The 8,157-nt window shown below is 40.3% G+C and overlaps 1 pseudogene; it reads left to right on the forward strand.

The window, feature by feature from the left end:
* The first annotated feature begins 332 nt into the window (after window positions 1-332).
* Window positions 333-2,309, forward strand: LOC140934465 (uncharacterized; annotated as a pseudogene).
* Window positions 2,310-8,157: the final 5,848 nt, after the last annotated feature.

Raw genomic sequence — 8,157 nt, forward strand, 5'->3', positions numbered from 1 at the left:
AGCAAAATACAAAATGATTTTCAGAAATACAGTTCTCCAAGGGTTAATTGTAAGATATTTAATCGTATTATGTTTTATTGTAATGTGCACATGATCATTTTATGGAATGCGCACAATAGAAGCAATAAATTATAATATTATTAAACTTCTGATTTCAGATGACACATCCCTTCCTGTTTTCGTTATGAAAAGTTTTGTTGAGGGAAAGTCATACACGACTTTTATAATGGCGGACCCCGCGCGAAACCTGGTTCGAGCAGCATGAAAATGAGGCCAGCATCGCGTTGTGTCTGTTGTTGTTTACAACACAAGCACGGCCACAAGCGCTGAAAATGGCAAGTACAGCAGACAATTCAAGCAATTCAAATGCAATTCCTCTTACGGAAAACAATATTCTCAGCGCTTCTCTACTTGGACGAAAACCTGAGGAGTTGAAAAACTCAGAACTAAAATTCTGGCTGAAATGTCGCAGAGACACAGGGAAAGGTTTGAAGACAAAAGCAGAGCTAGTGAAACGAGTGTACGAGTACATATGGAGGGGCAAGGACAAACAGATCATAGATCCAGATCCACATAAAATATATAGCCGTAGAAAGCAAAAGCAAGGCACAAGTTCAGAACTTGTCAAGAAAAGTACGGGGGCAGCAGACTTTCCAACTACTGGATGGGGAACGTCGTTGGAGAAGATGCCAATGTTCATGCGACTGCAAATGAATCACCACGTGTTGATGTCCGGGAAAATCATTGGTAATATTGATCATCACACCCTCCCGACGGGGTTGGTAGAGGCCAGGCGCTTCTCAGATGACGAATATCTGGAAAATATTGAATGTGCCAGTGATTCGAAGTACTTTTTCTTCAAAGGGAAGTGCTGTCATAGTTTTCGAAAAAATGACCCCCCACATAATCTGAAAATCGCCTTGTGCATCTCGTCAGGAGAAGTGGAGGTGCTTCGTGTTCGTGTGTGGCAGGAAAAAGCGGATTCTGTAACCATGTGTTGGCATTGATGTTCAAGATATGCAAGTTTACGTTATTTTCCTGTAATTCTACCAAGGACCTGATGGAGGAACAGAACGAGCAATCCTCCTTGGCCTGTACATCACAACTGCAGCAGTGGCACAAGAAGGGTGGAGGAAAGAACATTGTACCACAGCCAGTGATGGAAGTGGAAGTTACAAAAACAAAGGATGCAGAATTCAGATTACGTTCTGGCACCAAATCTCTTGTATATGATGCCAGGATGAAAACCACACATAATGTAGCTGCAGAGCAGAAACTAAAGGAGCAGCTGAAACAAATTGACCCTAATATAGGCCTGTCTCATATGGCTAGTGAACAGATTGATCAGACGCATACTAGACTTGTAGAAACAAAATTTGGCAAATGTCAAGTTGGTTGTTTCTTGTCATACCAAGTTTCCCTGAAAGAGGCACACTTTGAGGCCACAGCATCCATTGACTGTGTACCAAGGCTTAACCAAGTAACTAAAAATCAAGCCCTCACTTATCCAAGGTTTCCTCTAAGGGATATTAAGGAAATGGCACTACCTGACAATTTGAGTGAGAATGACAACAAACTTATACAGTCTTTGAAGTTAGAGGAAAATGAACTCAATGACCTTGAAACACAAACAAGGAAACAAGCTGAATGTACTAAATGAGAAGATGAGCGAAAATTCAGATTTACTGTCTCTCAATTTCACTTGATATCTAGACGACAGAGAAATCATGACACTTTTGCAGAACAATTGATCAATCCAAAATCGGTTACTTCAAAACAGTTAGAACATGGAAAAAAGTTTGAATCTGTTGCATTAAGGGAGTATGAAAAGTATATGTTTAACAAAAGTACACCTGTTAAGGTGCTCCCTTGTGGTCTTGTTGTTTCAAAGTGGTGTTCCATTCTCGGAGCTACTCCTGATGCAAGAGTAGCCGACGTCGGCTGCACAGATTACTTTGGCATAGCTGAAGTGAAATGCCCAAACACCAAACATCATGTCACACCCCTTAATGCTTGTACGGATTAAAAGTTCTTCATGAAACAGACAGGTGACAGGGAGTGCAAACTGAAAGAAGACCACCCTTACTATGCTCAAGTGCAAGGACGACTTTATTGTGTATACCAGTAAGGGTATTTATGTCCAACGTATCCCTTTTGACCCTGTGTTTTGGGCTGGATTAGAACAAAAACTGCTTTCTTATTATTTTGATCACTTCATTACCTTTGCATCTGCAAAGTTTTTCCAGGGGAGTTGTCAAGTAAACAACAACAGTGATTGTGAAGTATTGTACACAGCTACATCAGGTTAACCCTTCAATTCTCATTAAAACAGCAAAAATATTTGTCCCAATGACTATGTATTTTTTGCTATAAAAGAAATTAAGCCAAGTTTCTAAATCAAGCTGAAGAGATACATTTCTTACTCTTACAGTTGTTGAGTGTGGATTTGATATTTTACATGAAGAAAGTAAATAGTGATAACTGTTTGAGAATTCAAGGGGTAGTGATAGATACCATAGTCAGACCTCAAATACAATATTTTTATTTTAACCTTGTAATAAATAGTCAGATCAGCAAAAAAAGTATTGTCTTTCTTATCTTTGTACCCACTCAACACATAGAGAGACTGAAAGAGGATTGTGTATGTTGTGATTTGATTTTATCCTTAATTTAAATATTATTTTCCATTTGTTTAAAACTCACTCAAACCAAGAACAGTAGGAAGATAAAATTTAAAACAAGGATAAATTTAAAACTCATCATACATATGTATAACTGTTGTGTTACATTTTTAAAAATGCCACCCTCACCTTATCACCACACAACAAGCACTCTTAAACATTAATGCAGCAGTTATCCTAGTCTTGGATTTCAAATATCTTCCCCGTAACTGAGATTTTCAAAGTGATATTGAATTTTAAGGGAGCTGTTGTGTTTGTAACAATAGATTTTCAATTAGCATTGTTAGAATTTCAAATACATGGGAAAGTCATATGGATATGATGTTGGGCTACGCATTGCAACAGAATGCTCATACTGCCCACATCTGGTTTACAATTCCCATCTGATGTAATGGAACAACTCTATCCCAGATGTGAAAGTTTTTTATCTTGTTTATGGCACGCTCAGCATGAATTCTTAAACTAGCGATTTCCTGGGTGGCTACCACATCCTCTGCAGCCATATGTGCAGATAATCCAAGAAAAGGTGGCAAATTTAAAGTAACTCCCAAAGGCAACAAATCCTGAATTGTGAATCCTTTATCTGCCATAACTGAGTCTTTATCGTCAAATGGAAGCTCTAAAAAACCACCGAGATTGAACCATCTACTACGAGTGAGCAAGTGACTAATTTGCATATCCTAGTCCCTGCAATAACTCATGGTATGCTCGCGCATCCCCACAAGTTAAAAAGGAGCAAAAACCCTACCCACTAGGGTGGCACATACCTATATGGCTCATATAAGTGAGTACCCCACGGGAATAAAAAACACTGCATTATCTACCGCTTTATCTGTTGACATTTTTTTAACGTTCATTCCAATGAAATTGACATGTGAGTAATCAAATCTTTAAACTTTTCGAGGTCAGAAAATGCAAACAGCTAATTCCTTTAACTTCAAGACAAATAACAAGAAACAAAAGGAAAAATCTTGAAACAGAACATTTTTTTTGTGGCAAAATGCATTTTCGTGTCGACCATAAGTTTTAAAATAAGATTATCATCTATCTAAAGTCTCGGTACAGCTGCTTGAGTGAGGCCCGTTTAATGGGTTAATTCCCTTTATAATAAGCTGTTGGCTATCTGTTCTAGAAAACTTCTCGTTCTCATTCAACACAGGTTTTATGCCGGGCAGCCCAGTAAAGTCGGGGTCTAGTTGTGTAAGCATTTGGTTAAAAAAAATCCAGTTAAAAAGAGGCAATCAGTGGGACCGTTTCTGGCCGCCACACATAAATCTTGCTATGCATTTTGACCGTTCAAAAACTTTGAAATTTTAATTTTCTTCGAGGCCTAGTTCCGGGCCTTTTGGATGGATCTTTGATTGGAAGGTACAAGAACAAGGGTGAATGTTACGAGCTTTCTGCTGCGAGGTTTGAAGGCGGAGCGGCGTGATTTTCTGAGGGAAAATCGCTCTAGTGCTGGAGCCGTTCAAAAATTTATTCCACCCTTGTCCTTCTATTAAGAGGAACAGCGAACTCAAAATCCTTCAAAATCGCTGGAAATACCACTTCTGAGGCAAAAGGACAAAATTTACCGAAGATAAAGCAAATTACATCGGTTACGCAAACAGATTGTGTGGGCTACCTGTGGTCCCATTTTATCATCCCGGGATGACACGCTCTAAACAAGTCAATCACATCCAGAAATTTGGAAGAATGCAGCTTTTCATTTCCGATAAAACTCCACACACCGTTAAAAGTAAACGATCTAAACGGTTTTCCAATGTTAATAACCAGTTTCACGCCTAAATATTTTCATTCAGAGCAACAATTGATTTCATTCAGGTGATTCAGCTGATTGCGAGAATCGGAAGGGGCGTGCAAAAATGCGGCAAACATAGTGGCATAACTGGTGCAATTTTACTCACCGCTGCTTGGATGGTGTTCTTCTACATCAGTTAAGCAATACAGTCCGTATCTTTAACTTCTTGTGTGTAGATGAATAAGTAAACTCCCTCACATACTATGAAACGCTGCTGCGGCACGATAAAAGCATGACTCCACCGACAACTTCTCACTGAAACGAGGCTTATGTCATGACAGGTCACAGGCTCGTGAGGCCACAGGTAACCCAGCAGTGGCGGCGGCGAAAAAAGATGTAAGCAGAAAAAAAAAAGACAACGACGAGGGGGTGGGGTAGGGGTGAGAGCGAGTTAAGGTTCCCTTCTCTCTCCCTCGCCCTCTCTCCTCCTTAATTTTTTTTCGCTCTCTTCCTCAACCTCGTTCCCAGGGTTCTCTCCTACCCGCCCTGCGGAGCGCGAGAGAGAGCTCTCTCTCTCTCGCTCCGTAGGGCGGGTTGGAGAGAACCCTGGGAACGAGGTTTTCTCTTCCTTCGCGCCGCACTCCTCTACCCGAACGCCTGAAACAGGCCCTGTAGCTCGCCGTCACAACTGTCAGATTTCTGCCAATCAGCGCATAACGCGAATGTAAACAAACTCTGAAAAACACGGGCCAAGGGTAAGGACGTCATTGCTAATGTAATCTCCGCCAATCAGCACTTCGCATTGACTATTTCGATGCAGATATTCAAATTCCAGACAGAGCTGAAACTGAATCCCAGATAAGTAGTTTCAAGCTCTCCTTCCTTTTCCTAGCCTGCGAAGCGCAGACGTATATTTCCGGTCGTCGCTTCTCTCCCTCCGAAAAATATATTTTCGGAGCTCTGTTCCTGCAGCCTATGCAGGGCAGTGAACATTTAGGACACATCTTATGTTAGCCTGCGAAAACAGCCGTTTCTCCTCGCTCCTCGCCGCTGGGGACGTTTCGTGGGGAGGAAAGTCTGCGAGTCAGCGACAGAAATTCCATACTGATGACGTAAAAGACCAAACAAGCTACAATATTCAGGTGGCGAAAACGCCATGACAATATCTTGGTCGTAAAAGCCATTGTTGAAAAGCCCACTTTTTTAAATTTGTTTTTTTGTAAAGTATTTTCGTCAACGGCTCTTGTCTTTAGTTAATATGGGCCTTCAAGCCGCGATAATACGACTGAGCCCGCTGATACACGAAAGAGAGCAGCAGTGAGTAGCCTCTGTGACCAACCCTCCCCCTTTGAAAAATCCTGGCTACGCCCCTGCAGTCTATAAGACAGGTGACAGAACTGAGCTAGGCAATTATCGGCCAATTTCATTACTATCTGTGTTCAATCGATTGTTCGAAAGACTGATGCGTAAACGCCTCACTTCCTTTATCGAAAAAAAATAACGCATTCTTTATAATGCACAGTATGGTTTCCGAGCAAACTGTTCTACTTAACACGCAATTTTGGATATTGAATATATACATACATACATATACATATACTTTATTTATGCTCGAAATTTACAGAGTAGGTGTAGAGCTAATGTATTCGAGAAAATAAGTTAAAATAAAATAAAATATGTTATATTACAAAGAGGAATATAACTTGTAAATCTACTGTGGAAAAGCTCCATATCTGAGGATCTCCTGCTTGAATTCTGGGAAATTTAATGTTTAGTAAGTGTCTGGGAGAGAGTTCCATATTTTGCTAGCTAAGTATGAAAAAGAGTGCAGACCGTAAGTCGTTGTTTTTGGGTTAGGAAGGGCCAGGATATGATTTCCGCCCAAATTGTAGGATGAAGACCGTACGATGAACATATCTTTTAAATAACTTGGATAATTCGTAAAGAACAGACTCTTATGTGATGTGATCATGAAGTTCTCGAGGCGTCTTATGAATAGAGATTTCATGTTAACTTTGCTTAGTAAAATGTCATATGGAGAGCTGTAGTCCTTTAGTATACCGTAAATCCTCTATTAAGCCCCCCGGGGGGGCTTATTTTTTTCAAGCACTTTTGGGGGGGGGGGCTTAAAAGAGAGGGGGGGCTTATTTAATTTAGCAAAACGCATCACCTGTAGCAAAAACACCGTGGTATGAGACAGAGTAGAGTTACGCGTTGTGCAATTAAAGTTACTGTCAAAAGTATTTATTTCACTTGTGGGAGCCTAAAAGTAACAAAAACAAAATTCTCCACAGAGAACTAGAGCGCAAAGTTGAGAAAGTCAAGCATATGAAATTGGGGGTCATGCGACCAAAGACCCAAAACAATATGAACTTTCAGCCTGAATAAACCATAACTGATCAGTCCACGTTAATCGTTAATTTTTTTTGTGAAGAATAAGGATTGGGGGAGGGGGAGGGGGGGGGCTTATTAACTTTCCTCCTCTGAAAAGGGGGGGGGGCTTATTGGAGAGGGGGGGCTTATTTGAGAGGGGGGGCTAAATGGGGGATTTACGGTAAACCTAAAAATGCGCTTATTTAGGTTATCCACTTTGTCGGCATTATGCGCACCACAGAAATGCCACACAGAAGAACAGTAGTAAAAATGTGGCAAAATAAAGGCTTTATAAAGCTTCAATAGCGTCTCCTTATTAATAAGTTTCCGAAATGTAAGCATTGCGTTAAATTGATTATTTATTTTCTTACGGATAACTGATACGTGGTTATCAAAAGAGAGCCTATTATCTATTGGCATCCCAAATACATCTATTGAGTTATTTACTGAGAAACTAAAATTGTGCTCAGTTTTTCCCAGGATTAGAGGTTGGTGCTTTTTCTCGTTCACAATCATGCCATTGTTTTTATACCACTGATTTGCGACATTAACTTCTTGACAAATGCACTCTTCCAGTGCGAGTGGGTCTAGGCTAGACGAGTAAATCTGATGATCGTCTAAGTATGCGTTTAGTTTTGCATATTTCACATGCTGAAACAAGTCATTAATAAATATATTGAAAAACATTGGTCCTAAAACGCTCCCCTGTGGAACTCCTCTTCTAGTGCCCGCCCAGTTGGAGAAGGTATCTCCAATCTTTACTCGCTGCTGTCTTCCTGACAAGTATTTCTTAAGTAGCGCGCAACTTCCTTAGCCAACTCCATATGCTTTGAGTTTTGCCAAGAGTAAGTCATGCATGAATGACATCAAAAGCTTTAGAAAGGTCCATAGAGACTATCGCAACCAGTTCTCCCCTATCACGCATGCGCCTCCGGTCCTCTGTCAGCCGAAGAACTAAGGAAAGTCTGCGAAAGGCTTAATACAAACAAATCATCACTAAACACAAGCAAATCTAATTTTGTCATTTTTCATCCCTTTCAACGTAAGCCTGATTACAACGTAACCTTAAAAATGTATGACAATGACTGAAAGATATTGACTTCTCTTGAACAAAAACATTTTGTGAAATACCTCGGAGTTTTGATTGATAGTCACCTCTCTTTGAGGTACCACATAGACTATATTTCGTCAAAAATAAGCAAGGGGGTTGGCATCATTGCCAGGCTTTGGCATTTAGTGTCTACCAGTACTCTCTTAAAAATTTATTGTTCCTTAATCGAACCGTACATTTTCTATGGACTAATTGCATGGGGACAAGCTGCCACAAGTATAATATTGCAAAAATGAGCTCTACGGTTAATG

This window comes from Porites lutea, chromosome 4 (assembly GCF_958299795.1).
Source record: "Porites lutea chromosome 4, jaPorLute2.1, whole genome shotgun sequence".
NCBI classification, from domain to species: Eukaryota; Metazoa; Cnidaria; class Anthozoa; order Scleractinia; family Poritidae; genus Porites; species Porites lutea.